General features: G+C 34.9%; 1 non-coding gene across 1 annotated transcript; it reads right to left on the bottom strand.

The window, feature by feature from the left end:
• Nucleotides 1-2,367: 2,367 nt before the first annotated feature.
• Nucleotides 2,368-2,449, bottom strand: TRNAS-CGA (transfer RNA serine (anticodon CGA)). Its single transcript has one exon. It is a non-coding gene; the product is annotated as a tRNA-Ser (tRNA).
• Nucleotides 2,450-16,278: the final 13,829 nt, after the last annotated feature.

Below are 16,278 nucleotides of genomic sequence, written 5' to 3' on the forward strand. Positions count from 1 at the left end.
AAAATAAAAATAAAAGACAACCTGCAGGATGGGAGAAAAGAGTTTCAAACGATACAACGGACAAGGGCTTAGTCTCTAAAATATACAAACAACTTATACAACTCAACAGCAAAAAAAAGCAACAACCCAACTGAAAAATGGGCAGATATAAGTGATATCACATGAAAAAAAGAATGTGCACATCTATGTGTAACTGGGGCACCATGCTGTACAGTATTGGGGCAACAACAAAAAAAAATGGGTAAAAGGCCTGAATAGACATTTCTCCAAAGAAGATATACAGCTGGCCAATAAGCACATGAAATGCTCAATATCACTGATTATTAGAGAAATGCAAATCAAAACTACTATGAGGTGCCATCTCACACTGGTCAGAACAGCCATTGTTAATAAGTCCACAAATAACAAATGCTGGAGGGGTTGTGGAGAAAAAGGAAGCCTCCTGCACTATTGGTGGGAATGTAAGCTGGTACAACCACTATGGAAAACAGTATGGAGGTTCCTCAGAAAACTGAATATGGAACTACCATAAGACCCAGAAATCCCACCCTTGGGCATATATCTGGATAAAACTTTCCTTGAGAAAGACTATGCTCCTGTATGTTCATTGCAGCACTATTCACAATAGCCAAGACATGGAAACAACCTAAACGTCCATTGACGGATGATTGGCTTAAGATGTGGTACATATACACAATGGACTCCTACTCAGCCATAAAAAGGAATAAAATAATGCCATTTGCAGCAACATGGGTGGAACTAGAGACACTCATACTAAGTGAAGTAAGTCAGAAAGAGAAAGACAAATCCCATATGGTACCACTTATATCTGGAATGTGATATATGGCACAAATGAAACTTTCCACCAAAAAGAAAACTCATGGGCTTGGAGAATAGACTTGTGGTTGCCAGGCTATAGGAGGAGGGAATGGGATGGACGGGCAAATTAAAAAAAAAAAAACAAAAAACAAACAAAAAAAAAACATGGGAAAAAGATCTTTTCTTTCCCAGCAATGGTAGGTGATCCACTAAATGCTGGAGTTATGTTATGCATCCATGTCAGCAGTGATGGAATTTTTAATGCACGAATCCATGGTGTGTACATGAGGCATTAAAAAAGCTGCTGTGTTATTCATGTTATTTTTAAGTGAGTACACACTAAGGACAAGACTTTCTGCTTGTTTGATTTTATATTCTAGTCATTCAGTAACAATGGGAATAAAACTCATATCCTTGTCAATACTATGTATAATTCTGTCCACATGTGTTATTTGTACCAGAAGTAAAATTCAGGTTCCCCACAGGCTATTGGTGGAACCTCATTACTTTGTTTGACAGGGTTCGAGAAGAAGGGTGAGTAAAATGCCACTGACTAGCTTTCAATTAAACTATATATCCAGGGTTCATCTCTAGAGAGCCAGCATTAATAGCAGATATTGTTCAGGGACAGTTTTCATTTTAGTTTGCTTTCTGCTGTATGCTTCTTTACTGAAGAGGTTTTATTACCTGGCCATAGCTGACTAATACAATTTGTACTCTTCTATAAAGGTGGACTCTAAATATTAATAACAGTATCAGTTTTATATATATAAATATATATATATATGATCTGATATATATATATATATATATCTGACGACCTCTCTGAGAGTGAAATGGTTATATTCACATCCCTCAGGATACTTGTTTAAAACTTTAATATAAATATAATAAAATGTATCAATCATTGTCTTGTTTTTAATTCTTGCACTGTTGGATAAGGGAAGATGGTACTTTGAGAGTTTGGGTCCAAGTGCTTCCCCAGTGCCCATAGCCTTTATCCAGACTCTGCCCCCATTAGATTTCATTGCCTTAGTTCAAGTTGGGTATCTTCTCTTTGCCTCAGTTTCCTCATTTCTGAAGTACAATGTTTTAAAGAGTGCTTGGGGGAGGGCACGTGTGCACACACACGGATATTTATGATTCTAGACTTTTATTGTTCCTGCTAATCTGGTTTTTATTTGTTTTTAAATACCAGGAAAATCTTTAAGAAAGCTACCTACATTTCTATTATTAGAATGGAGAATTTTATTACAGATTTTCAAAACAAAATGTGTTTCTCCTTACCACTTGGATCTGCTGTTACTTTTAGATTGAACAAATTCTGCACAAAATGAGCAACTGTTTTGAGCATTCTTTCACTAGGTCTCTGGCAGGTGCCCACCCAGTTTGGAGGAGGAGGAGGTTATAGAGAGGCACAATGCAGGGATTGTACCCCGGTCGGTAACAGGCCCCTTACTTCTCGATTTGCTTGTGGAATAGGACAAACAATGACCAACCACAGTCCAATCATCACTTTGTGATTTTTACAGGTAAGGTGAAATGAAACGCTGTGAGCAGGATTTGAACCTGCGCAGGGAAACCCCATTGGATTTCGCGTCCAAGACCTTAACCACTCCGCCATCACAGTTTGACTCTCTACTCCTATTAAGGCATTGAAAAACACATCCATGTAGGGCTGTGATTTCGAATCCTGCCTACAGATTCTGGCCACTCTTGCTTATTTGACATGTTTACTTTAAGTTGCATGCAAAGGGAGATCACTCCCCAAACTCCATCAGATCTCTCTGCTCAGCCACTTCCCTGCCTTAACCAGCTTATTCCCATCCTGCCAGGCTCCATGCTGTAGAGTCTCACCTCTGAGAGAAGGCAATATTCCAGCATCATAAGAATCTACAGTCTTCCTGGATTGCCTAGTTTTGCCTCACACTCAGCAAGGAATGAAGGGAGGTTTGTATTGTGTGCCAATGATCTTACTTATTGGTGTTCTCCACAGGCAAATACACTATGCCTTGCTGCTATGAAGGACAATTGGACAGGAGCTAGCAATATTTCCAATGCATCATCTCTGATATAGTATTTCCACAAATGTAAAAGACAGACTTGAACACATGACCGGTTTCACTGTGCTCCCAAAGGAGCACGTTGGAGGCTTAAATAATCTTGTGATGAAGCCCATGAAATTCACTCACAGATTAAAAAGCGCTTTTGAAATGTTTGGTTTTTTCCCTTAGCTGGATCTTGATTGTCTTCCTAGTCCTCCTGCTCTACCAGGGAATTCAGGAATCCCCAAGGGCGGGGGTAGGGGTAAAGAAGAAAGAGGCGGTTGAAACTGGTGGCTTCCCAAAGTAGTCACTGTTCATCCCTCCTCCTTGCCCCCTCCTGGGCAGCTTAACTTTTGTGGGAGGTTCTCTGCAGTTCTAAATGACTTCTCAGATTAAAAAAAAAAAAATTCTTGCACTGTAGGAAATCTTTCCTTTCAGGGGACTTATAAAGATACTTGGATTATATATATACATATAATACTTAAGACTCTACTTTTATATTTAAGTATTTAATTATAGACAAATTATTAGAATGTTGTATAAATATTTCGGTATACATTCAGCTGTCCCAAACTGTTTACTGAGGAGTCATTATGATCTTATATGCTGGCTTTGTTATTTTCATTTCCATAGATCTGTCAGGCTGTCTAAAGGCTCTTGATTCATGATATTTATGCCCATGAACCTATACTCTGATAGACTGAACCCTTATCAATTTTATGTCTGCTATTATATATATTTTATATAATTATATTTCCATAAGTATTTAAGACTAGCATATAAAAATGAAGTTTATTTTATAGGATCTTACCTTCATGAACATTACAAAATTTTTATGCTATATAATTTCATTTTATATGAAAAAAAGACAGAGAACCTGAAAATAATGATTCCCTTGCTTCATCCTTATTAATCCTGTCTTTTCGTTTTACTTTATTTTGTGGACTTGTAGGACAGTACTGAATGACAGTTATAATCTAAGCATCTTAAATTATGTTTTTAAAAGAAATGCTTTTACTATTTGATCATTATGGATGTAGTTGGTATAAACTTTTGATTATTATTTATTTTTAAAATAAGAATTTCCTTGCTTTATCAAATATTTTTAATAATATATGACTTTTTAATATTATTGAGTCCTCTACATCTATTGAAATGAATCATTTGTCATTTTTTTCCTGGTTATTATGTTACAATTGATATCTTGATTACCAGTTGCATTGATAGATTTTTAGGTTGTCAAAGCAGGCTTTTATTCCTTGAAACAACCAAATTTGATCAATATATTCTAGCCCTTTTATGTTTTGATAGATTTGGGTAGCTTTTGTTCAAATTTGCCTATTGATGTATTTGCTAAGAAGTAAAAATGGCTGTAGTTTACAATGTATATCTCCTAGGTAGTTTGTGCAATCAGGCTTATATAGCCTTAATAAAAATTAATATCTATCATTTTAGAGTTGTACTGGCTCAGAATAATATGTCCTTAGAGTGTTTAGTAAAACCTCCTATGAAATTATTGCTGATTTTTTATTGTTGTGTGTTTTGTGCGCTCATTTATATTTGTGGATAGTTTTACTCTTAAATCCAGTTTTCTAGTCATTACATGTTTACTCAGGTGTTCTGCACCTTTTGAATGATTTCTAGGTAATGACTAGCTTTTGATAAAATCATTAAATTTGTCAAATGTATTTAACTATCAATATGTGAAATCCCTGGGTTAAAGATAGTTCACATGCTCTATTTTTAAAACACTTTAAAGTATTTTTTCTTCTCTTTCACTCGTTATTTGTTTGCTTTTTTTTTGCCAAACCTGAGAGAATTTCGTATTCATCTTTTCAAAGAGCCAATTTTTAGCTACGTTGAATCTCCCAATTCATTTTCCATTTATTATTTTTTCCTTGAACTTTATATTTTCCTGTTCCTACTCCCTTTTGATTTGTTCTGTTTATCTTTTTCTTACTTCCTATGTCTAAGTTTTGCTCATTACTTTTAGCCTTTCTATTTAAATATATGTATTTTTAAACCTTCCATTCTGATTTGTTTCTATTCTACATAATGTATTTTGTATGTCCTTTTATTTATTTTCAAGAATTGTCTAATATGTATTATATTTTGTAACTGTATATGTACTATTTAAAATGCAAATTACAGAGATGGGCAGCAGGAATTCCTGTTTCAATTTATAGTCCTGTTTTCTGTTATTTTTTGCTTCTAGCCTCTAGGGATTTTTCCTCATGCTCCTGCCAAGTCATTTATGCGCTGAAAATGATGCTTCTTATATTGTGCACAATATTACTTAGTATTTTATAGTGGAAGATTTTTAAGGCTTTTTAGTTCACAAAATATATGGAAATTTCAAGATTCTATTAATTTATATAGCATTCTTCTCTGTTCTATACCCTACAATTTTAATGGAAAATTTCTATGACCAATTCCGTGCTCAGATGATACATCTGGATCCAGTCTGGATTCACCTTATTAAAACATACAGCCTGGAGTTCCCGTCGTGGCGCAGTGGTTAACGAATCCGACTAGGAACCATGAGGTTGCAGGTTCGGTCCCTGCCCTTGCTCAGTGGGTTAAGGATCCGGCGTTGCCGTGAGCTGTGGTGAAGGTTGCAGCCGCGGCTCGGCTCGGACCCCGTGTTGCTGTGGCTCTGGCGTAGGCTGGTAATCTCCATATACCGTGGGAGTGGCCTAAGAAATAGCAAAAAGACAAAACAAAAAACAAACAAAAAAATACAGCCTATTTGTCACAATTGATTATTCTACCCATTTAGACATATTTTTCTTCTTTTAGTTTTCAGAGCAATGAATTATCCTAATTTTATCCTTTTCTCTTTATTTGCTCCCTAACATTTTTTTGTTTACAGAATCTTTCCTCTGACTATAATCTAAATTTTGCAATTCCATAGCGCTTATATCTAAGCCCCCCTTTTTTTCATCTCTAAAGCTCAATTTCTATAAGAATTTACACATTTACTGAGTTTAATCATCAGCTCAAACTGACAACATAAACATCAAAGGATAAATTTGTATTTCCAAAGGCAATCTGGAAACTTATATTGTTGTAGCCCTTGTACCTCAACTTTATCTTGTTCGGGGTGAAATTAATCACAAACATCAAACTATTGCTTTTCTGTTTTTTCCCATCTCAGTCAAGTCACCACCGAAACCCTGGGATAGAAATAGGTGTGCTTTTAGGAGTGATAAGTGTGATGTGAATACACCCCCACTGAGAACGCCTTGAATATACACAATAGACACAATTGGAAACTAAAATCTACGTAAAAAAAGCCAGCAAGGTAACAAGGAATTGAAGTGCCTAGAATTTAAAGACGGGGGATGCCTAGTGTTCAGACACACTCTCTGTTTTCAGGTATTGGCCATTTCTAAAATTAAGGCTGAGATAATAAGAAGAAATAGGAGAGGCTGAGCTGCTACAGAGCTTTAGACATTCATGTGAAGATTGACAGAGAAAACTGTAGTTCAAACACCAGTGAGAAGAACAATCACTGATAAATATCTTGGGTTTTCAGCTGGAACTCCCGAAGATTATAATGCAGGCATACGAGGAACCTATGAAACGAAGAGCTCCCAGAGAAACTCAAATCTACTTTCAGACAAGTTTAATATCTGCGATTAAGAAATTCAATGAATTAATAGCAAGCTGAAGAATAATATGAGATGGTTGGAACATACGTTGGAATAAGTAACAACTGAAATAACGCAATGGATTTACATCAGATGAGACACACGTGAAGAAAGAATAAGTGAACCAAAAAATAACACAGCAGAAAATATACAAATTTAAACCAACAGGCAAATGAAAGAAAAATAGCATAAAATATATATGGAACATGGTGAAAAGGTCGTAGTATAATGAATTCCCCAAATAATAGAAGCAGTATTTGCAAAAGGACATGAAGAATAGTGATTAAAAAGTTCTATGAATGAAATTCATTGATGAATATAAATCAAACCACATGAAAGCAAATAGTAAACAACTGAAAACCAAAGATAAAGGGAAATCTTAAAAGCAACCAGACCTGGGTGGGGCGGGAGATGACATATTTCTTTTAAGAAAACAAATATAAGATTTACATATGGTTGCTCAAAAGAAAACTTGAGGCACACACACAAAAAATGGAATTATGTCTTTACAGTACCTATACAAAGCAACTACTAACTTAGAATTCTATATGTGGCAAAGATGTCTCCCTCCTATAATAACGGTAAAAAATATATTTTCTAATAAACAAAACCTGAGAGACTGTCACCAAACGAAGCTGGAAGAATGTAGCAAAAGTCATTTTTGTGGCAGATACAAGCAGAGGTATTCAGAAAAAAAGTAAAAAGCAGTAAATATGTGAACAAATCCAAATATAAATTGATATCTGGTAAAGCAATGTCAACGAATTTAAAATATATACACAATAAAATTCACAACACCTGTTGTATACAAATGTTCTGCGAATGTCATTTGAGATAATTTTTATTTTCACGTATTTTATAATTTTCATGTATTTCAACTCTCTCATACATTTATGGAATTTTTATTTTTTTATTTCATTTTTTTGTTTTATTTCTGCCATTTACTGAATGAACAATAATCAATCTCTCACTTTCCAAATCTGTCTCTTTCTCCTGTTTTGGTCCTATAACTAGATTAATATATATTCAGGCTTATAGCAATGTAGCAATTTTTTAATATTTGATAATAATACTTGTGAGCTATTTTTCTCTCTAATATTGAGTTTCCTTTATCTGCTAGTTAGCACATTACTTGTGTTTATAATACTTGCCTCTTTCATCCTTCAGCATTCGAGTTTCATATGCATGCTTAAGGTATTTCTTATGAACAATTATGGAATTTTTACTAAACACTTTATTAAACTCTAGTCCAGGGCCCAAGAGACTATTTACAACTGGTTAAGCACTGCTTGTCACTTATTTTTTGAATTGAATTTTATTAAAAGACAACCCTGTTCATTCACTGACATATTGTCCATGGCTGTTTTCATGCTTCAACTGCAGAGTTGAGCAGTTAATGACAGAAAACATACGGCCAACAAAGTCCAAAATATTTACTGTCCAGCTTCTTCCAGAAAGTACTTGTCAACCTTGATCTAGACCAATAGATTTTGAACTGGGTGTATTAGTACATACACGTTTGATATAACTACTATGTTTTGGCTGGGTCTGTGATTTTACTACATGTTTCATAATCCTGCCATCTACTTCTCTCTCTTTCAACATTTTTGAACCTGAGGAAATATTTTATTATTCAATTGTACCTTTTATTTGCTTATTACCTGTGTATTCACTTAATATTCTTTTTGACCATCCAGGCATCCATAGCCAGGTACAGAGACCTTGATCCCAGCCATGGACCCTGAAGCACCACTGCAGGCAGCCCCATACAGCCAAGGACCAGATGAGATCAACCCCTGCCCAAGTCCTTGAAAACTGCCGGCAGAAAATAGTATACTTGGCAATGATGTCCTCCAGAAATGAAAGCAGCAAAGACATTTCTGGACAAAAAAAAAAAAAAGCCGAGGGAGTTCATCATTACCAGAACTGTCTTACAAGAACATATATGCTAAAAAGGGAGATTTTCGAGTAAAAACAAAAGGAAGTTAAGCAACAATAGGAAAACACATAAAAGTATAAAACTCACTGGTAAAGATCAATGTATAGTCAAATTCAGAATACTCTACTACTGTAATTATTGTACATTTAAACTCTACAACACAAGGCTAAAGACAGGACTAGTAACATAACTATAGCTACAGTAATTTTCAATGGATGCACAATATAAAACATGTGAACTAGGACATTGCTAGTATAAAATATGAGGGGGAGAGAAGCAAAAATGCATAGCTTTTATACACAATTGAAAGTAAGTTGCTACTGGCTTAAAATAAACTGTTATAAGAGTTTTATGTAAGCCTTATGATACCCACAAAGAAAAACCTATAGTAGATACAAAAAGTTGAGAAAGGAATTAAACCATGAGAATACCAAAAGGGGCAAAAAAAAAAAAAAAAGGAACTACAAAAAGTAAGAAATCAACCAAAAAAATTGCAATAGTAAGTCAGTTCCTATCAATAATTACTTAAAATGTGCAGGGATTAAATTACCTAATCAAAAGTTACAGTTCCTGAATGGATAACAAATAAGACCCAACCATGTGCCGCCTAAAAGACACACATTCGCTTTAAGGCACACAGGGGCTGAAAAGGAATGCTTGGAAAAAGGAATTTCATGCAAATTTTAATCAGAAGAAAGCAGAAAGGTCTGCACATATCAAATAAAATACACATTCAGTCAAATCAGTCAGAAGAGAGAAAGAGGGTCACTCTTCAGTGATACAAGGATCAGTTTATGAAGAGAATACAATAATTGTAAGTACTTAGGAGTGCAGCACTGGACTGTCAAATATTTAAAGTACTAAGAGCACTGAAAGGGGAACTAGTCAGAACTGTGATAATAATAGGATAGTACTTCATAACCACTTTTAACAATGGATGGATCATCCAGAGGGCAAATAAATACAGAAACAGCAAATTCAATAACACTACAAACCACATAGACCTTGAAGATATATGCAGACATGCCATCCAACACCACCAGAGTAAATAGACTTTTCAAGCACATGTAGAGCTTTCTCCACAATTGAACATATGTTGGGTTGCAAAGCGAGTTCTAATAAATCTGAGAAGATAAAAAGTATATCAAGCATCCTTTAATACCGTAACAGTATGAAACTAGGAGTCAAAATTGCAAAATGAATAAACATATGAATCAAACAATATGCTACTAAACCAATAATAAGTGAAGGAAATCACAAACAAAAGTAAAAAGTATCTTGAGACAGATAAAAAAATGGAAATACAACCTATAAAAATTTATGGCATTTTGCCAAAAGATGCTAAGAGGGATGTTTATAGATAAGCAGCTACATTAAAAAAGAAGAAAGATTTCAAATAAATAACCTAAGGACTCAAATAAGCAACCTACATTTACATCTCAAGGAGCTAATAGAGGAACAAACTAAGTCCAAAATTTAGCAGGAGAAAGGAAAAACTAAAAATAAAACCTAAAAAAATTGAGCAGAAATAAATGACATAGAGACCAGAAAGTCAATAGGAAAAAATTAAGAATTTTACTTAATATACCAAAATGACAAACTGTTAGCTGGACTAAGAAAAATAAAAGGGATTCAAATAAATAAAATTATACATGACAGAGAAGACACTGCAACTGATACCACACAGATTCAAAACATCATATATACTACTGAGAACAATTGCATGCCATCAAATTGGATAATCTAGAATAAATGAATGCATTTCTAGGAACATATATATCCCAAGACAGAGTTACGAAGAAATAGAAAATCTGAACAGAGCAATAATAATAAGTAAGAACATTGAATCACTGACCCAAATCCTCCCAATACTGAAAAGCTTGGGGTCAGAGGGTAAATTCTGGTAAATTCCACCAAACATTTAAAAAAGAATTAATGTCAATCCTCCTTAAGCTCTTCCAAAAAACTGAAGAGGAGAGAACACTCTCAAATTTGTTTCAAAAGATTAGACTTGTTTTCATAAATTAGGTATACAAGAAATGCACTTCAATGTAATAAAGGCTACATATGACAATCTTACACATAGCATACTTTATGAAATCCTATCAAAATTCTAATGATGCTTTTAAAGGAATAGAAAAAAAAGCACTGTCCCTAAATTTATGTGGAAGCACACATGACTCTGAATAGCTAAAACAATTTCAAGAAAGAAAAACAAAGCTGAAGGGATCATATTATCTGATTTTAAATTAGGCACAAAGTCATGGTAATAAAAATGCTATGACACATAGGCCAATGGAATAAAACATCGAGCTCAGAAGTAAACCCATGCACGCATATAAGGGTGCTTATCCAAGAACGCCACTAGCACATAGGGAATGGGTAGCCTCCTCAATAAATAGGTTGGGGAAGACTGGATACCTACATGCAAAAAAAAGAAAACCCTTATCTTACATCAAATATAAAAATCAACTCAAAATGGGTAAAAGACTTCAATGTAAGACATGAAACCATAAACACTTAGAAGAAAACATAGGAAAAACTCCTTAACATTGGCCTTGGTAATGATTTTTTTTGTATAAGACATTGAAACTCTAAGCAACAAAATAAAAAATCAAGTGGAATTACATCAAACCAAAAATCTTCTGTTCAGCGAAGGCAATAACCAACAAATGGAAAGTCAACTTACAGAACAGGAGAAAAACATTTGTAAACCTTCTATTTCATAAGGGACTAATATGCAAAATATATAAAGACTTCATACAGCCCAAGAAAAAGACAAAACAAAACAAATAACCTTAGTAGAAAATTAGGCAAGGACCTATGGATGTTTTTCCAAAGAATATATACGAATGGCCACGAGGTATGTGAAAAGCTCAGCGTCACTAGTCATCAGGAAATGCAAATCAAAGTCACGATGAAATACCCCTCATGCCTGTTAGGATGGCTGTTTCCTTAAAGGTAAGATATAATAGGGGTTGGTAAGGGAGTGGGGAAAATGGAATCCTTGTGCGCTGTGGCTGGGGATAGAAGTTGGGATAGTTGTGAAAAACAGTATAGAAGTCCCTCCAAACATGAACAACGATATGATACGGCAAGTAATTTCTCGGAATGTATCCAAAGGAAGCAAAATCAGTGTCTCAAGTGACATCTGCACTGCTGTATTTATTTCAGAATTATTAAAAATGTGAAGACATGAAAAATATGATGTATGAGTTGTGCATATGTGAAATACGATTCAGCCGTAAAAACTGGAGAATCTTACCATTTGTGTCAACTTGGGTGAACATAGAAAATATCATTCTAAGTAAAGGAAGCCAGACAAAGAAAGCATACAGTGTATGAACTCTTAGAGGTGGAATCTCAAACAGCTGAACTCCTGCAACCAGAGAGTCGACGGCTGGGGTCTCGGGGATGGGAAATGGAGGGATGTAGGTCAAACAGTAAAAAATTTCAGGCGTAAGATGAACAAGCCCTGGGGACTTAATACACATCACTAGAGCAATGCACCGGAGATGATAATGACTCAACAGTACAGGCAAACTTGAATTTTGCTAAAAGAATAACTTTTGTGTTCTCACCACAGCAAAAACGAATAGCAAAAAGCCTACGAACTATACAAGGAACTGGATGTGTTAATTAAATTGTTTGTGGTAATTATCTCAAAATATATATCTGCATTAAACTATCACATTGTACATCTTAAATATGCATAAATATGGTTTGTCAATAAAAAGAAAAAAGGAAAAGGAAGTTCATTTATCAAAACTGTTCATTAATACAGATATAAAATTGTGAAGAAATATTAACGGACTGAATCCTGAAAATAAAAAGGATAAGATGATAGACTTTGGTTTTTTTTTTCCTTTTTTTTTTCAGGGCCACACCCTCTGCATATGGAAGGGGTTGAGTTGGAGCTGCAGCTGCAGGCCTATACCACAGCCAAAGCAATGTAGGATCAACCTACACTGCAGCCCACAGCAATGCCAGATCCTTATCCCACTGAGTGGGGCCAGGGATCAAATCTATATCCTCATGGATACTAGTCAGGTTTGTTACGGCTGAGCCACAATGGGAACTCCAAGTTTGATTTATTCCAGGGAATTAAGGTCACCTGAACCTGTGAAAACCAATCAGTGCTGCTTATCCTATTAACAGAATAAATAGAAAAATGCAATATTCATTTACTAGATGCAGAAAGTATCATTTGTTGGGAGTTCCTGTTGTGGCTCAGCAGAAACTAATCTGACTAGTATCCACAAAGACGCAAGTTTGATCCCTGGCCTTGCTCAGTGGGTTAAGGATCGGGCATTTCTGTGAGCTGTGGTGTAGGTCAGAGACACAGCTTGGATCTGGCGTTGCTGTGGCTGTGGTGTAGGCCAGCAGCTACAACTCCAATTTGACCCCTAGCCTAGGAATCTCCATATGCCGTGGATGTGGCCCTAAAAAGACAAAAAAAAGTATCATTTGTTATAAAGTCAATAACCATTCATATTAGAGCTCTCAACAAAGTAGTATTAAGGTGGAATTTCATAATTGGATAAAGTTTACATACATCTGCCTAACAGTTAAGAGTAAATTTTGGAATTAAATATACAATAAATGTACATGTAGTTTAAGCAAGTTAACTGATTTCTATCTTTCAATTTGCAAATTGCAAATATATGACAAAAAAGCAAATTATTGCTTTTGGCCTCTTTTCTGGTCCCATTTATTTTAAGCACAAAGACTAGCATTATGCAAGGATTCTGGATTAGTCAACACTGTCAAATATATCTCCGGGAAAACAATTTTCCATGTTTCAGATTCAATGCTTTTAAAATGCAAATAATCTTAAGTCTTGAACTAGTTTCTGGTTGTCCTAAGATGGCATGTATATATTAATACATACATATTCTTAGACATTATAAAGCCATGTAAAATTGTAAGGCAATATTTTAACGTTGTAAAGAGTTTAGGGTCTGAGAAATGTAAAACTTCTCTACCTGATTATGTTCCTCTCTGTAGTATTACTTCATTCCTATATTTACTTTATTCCTATATTTAACGAAAGTTTTTGATTACGTGTACGCCCCTAGCCGAGGATACTGATTTAAAGGATACACATAATATCTCCTCTTACGGAGATTTTTTTTCCGTGAAGGGGGGTAGGCATTCCTCAAACAATTATACAAATAAGTATTCAAATTATACATGTCGTTGTCAAACTATAAAAATGTGTTAAAATCCTTTGATGTAAGGACATAACAAAAATTAATGAAACTTCTTTGAAGGTATTGTGGAATCAGCCTATTTAAGTGCTCAGGATCCTTTATTTTTTATGTATATATATAGATAATATATTTTGATCATTGGTAAGACACCAAAATTCCTCTGAGGTACTTAATTATCAAAACATTTCTATTTCTCAATATATGTTCATTTTCATGACAAAAAAATAGCCATGTCCAGGAGATATTTTTTAAATAATTAATGGAAGTTTAGTTAACTACCGACAAGTATATTGTGCAATACATTTATTACTATTTCTTTAATCATTAATCATTTGTATAAGAAAAATACACCCTAAAAAGATGAAAATTTTAGACAAGTTTGCTGATTTAGCCATTAATTTAAGAAAAATTTCACAATGAAAAGTTCATAATCCTGTTAAGCCTCATTAAGTATATAATATTCGATTTTCTTCTTCCACCACTGTTAGAACCAGAAACCTTACTGATTGAAAGAGTAAAGTAATACATAATTAGGCTAGGGTGTTTTATATATCTTATGGGACTCTTTACATTAAGACATTATGCAAGCAACAAATATTTTGTTAAAAATATTTCAACGCATATTGAACACAGACTCTAAAAACAATCAGAGCTATGACTATAATTTTAATTACTAAAACTAAATACTAAAAAGTATGGTACAGACTACCCTTAGCCTTTGCAACTGTAGAATAATTCTGACCAACTCTAGATTTATCTTTCCTCTTAAATGCTTTTATGTTATTTTTAAATTATTATTTTTTAAAACTTGTCTTCTGGTTTTACTGAGGTATAGTGGAAATACCGCACTGCATGAGTTTAAGGTGTACAACAGAATGATTTGACTTGCATACATCATGAAATGATTACACAGTAAGTTTAGCGAGCATCCATCCCCTTATACAGACAAAAAATAAAAGAAAAAGAAAAATTTTCCTTGTAACGAAAACTCTTTCAGATATATGCCTCTATACATAGCATAGAACCCTGTTAATTATGTTAATCATGTTTCACATTGTATCTGCAGTACTTCTAATCTAAGATGACTAGAAGTTTCTCCCTTTCGACCACCTCCATCATCATATAAAGATGTGACATTATTAACGACTGTATTCCCTGCAGGGTACATTCCATCCCTGTGGCTCATTTAATTTGTAACTAGAAGTTGGTACCTCTTAAGCCCTCTCTCTCATCTACTTCACTCAACCCTCCCACCAACCCCACAGGTTTTTAATATCTTCTTTTGGAGTCTTTAATCTCAGTGTCAGATTTTGAATTACTTGGGTCAGGGTGCACCTGTTTAAAATATCTTTTTTTTTTTTTTTTTTAAGGGCCACACATGTGGCATATGGAAGTTCCCAGACTAGGGGTCAGATCAGCGCTGTAGCTTCCAGTCTACACCAGGGCCACAGCAACGCTGGATCCCAGCCATGTATGCGACCTATGCCAAAGCTCACAGCAACACCAGATCGTTAACCCAGTGAGCGAGGCCAGGGATCAAACCCGCATCTTCACGAATACTAGTCAGGCTTGCTACTACTGAGCCATGATGGGAACTCCTAAAATACCATCTTTTTTACTGAGTCTTCAGATCAATAGAAGTTTTGTGCCCTTTAATAGTTTACAGTAAATGTAGTCAACATCTTGCCTAAGACATTGTGTTAAATAACTATTATTTAAATGAGCTACTTTCTGACTTTCCTTGAATAAAAAAGCCCAAGCCTTTCGACGTCCCAAATATACATTGGTCGTGGTCATGCGTGGTCGTCATAACGTTAAGAACATTTTCCCTGGGATAAGCACCCTGCCCTTGAACCTTGCAAAAGAAGAGAGATTTAAGTTTCTCCTCATGGGAAGTAATCATTCCTTTGATGCCTAACATGAAAACTAATTCCTTACAACAGGATATCATAATCTCTACTATTTAAGGTATTAACCAGGACCCTTCATTCAAATAGCAATATTAGGAATGAACAAAGCATGGTGTGATCCATGATTAACTGAAACATTTCCCCTGGGGTTATCTGAAAAGAGAGCAAGTTTAATAGGTTCCTATGAAATCATAACTGAATATAAAATAACTGGCATAATTATAAATTTAAAAATTTATTTTTGAGATCCTAAAATATTTAAATCCAATAATCTTCCTTCACTTAAACTTCTTAAGAGGTAGAAATAAAAGGGGACAGTTATGCTATATGTGTGACCATAATCAACATGCATGTTACAGCGTTTTGCAAACTGATTTCTGCCTGTTTAAACTGTATCCTGAAGACAGACAGAGAATGAGACAGAGGGGGAGGGAGGGAAGGGGAGGGAGAGAGAGGGGGAAGCGAAGAGAGGGAGGAATGAGATTTTAAAGACTCTTCAAATTAATTTGGAACATACCAAATAGTTTATTTCTCTTGGTAATTCACACACATTGTCTGTGTATGAAGGACTGAGCTATTCAGTAAAAGAAATGCGTTTCACTTTGCTTTGCACCCTATTTCCCAAAAACTTTTGAGAGGAGGCTCTTAAGGAATCAGAGCTGGAAAAGAGCCTTTCCCAGTCTGAGTAATGCGGTTCCC

This window comes from Phacochoerus africanus, chromosome 12 (assembly GCF_016906955.1).
Source record: "Phacochoerus africanus isolate WHEZ1 chromosome 12, ROS_Pafr_v1, whole genome shotgun sequence".
Lineage (NCBI taxonomy): Eukaryota > Metazoa > Chordata > Mammalia > Artiodactyla > Suidae > Phacochoerus > Phacochoerus africanus.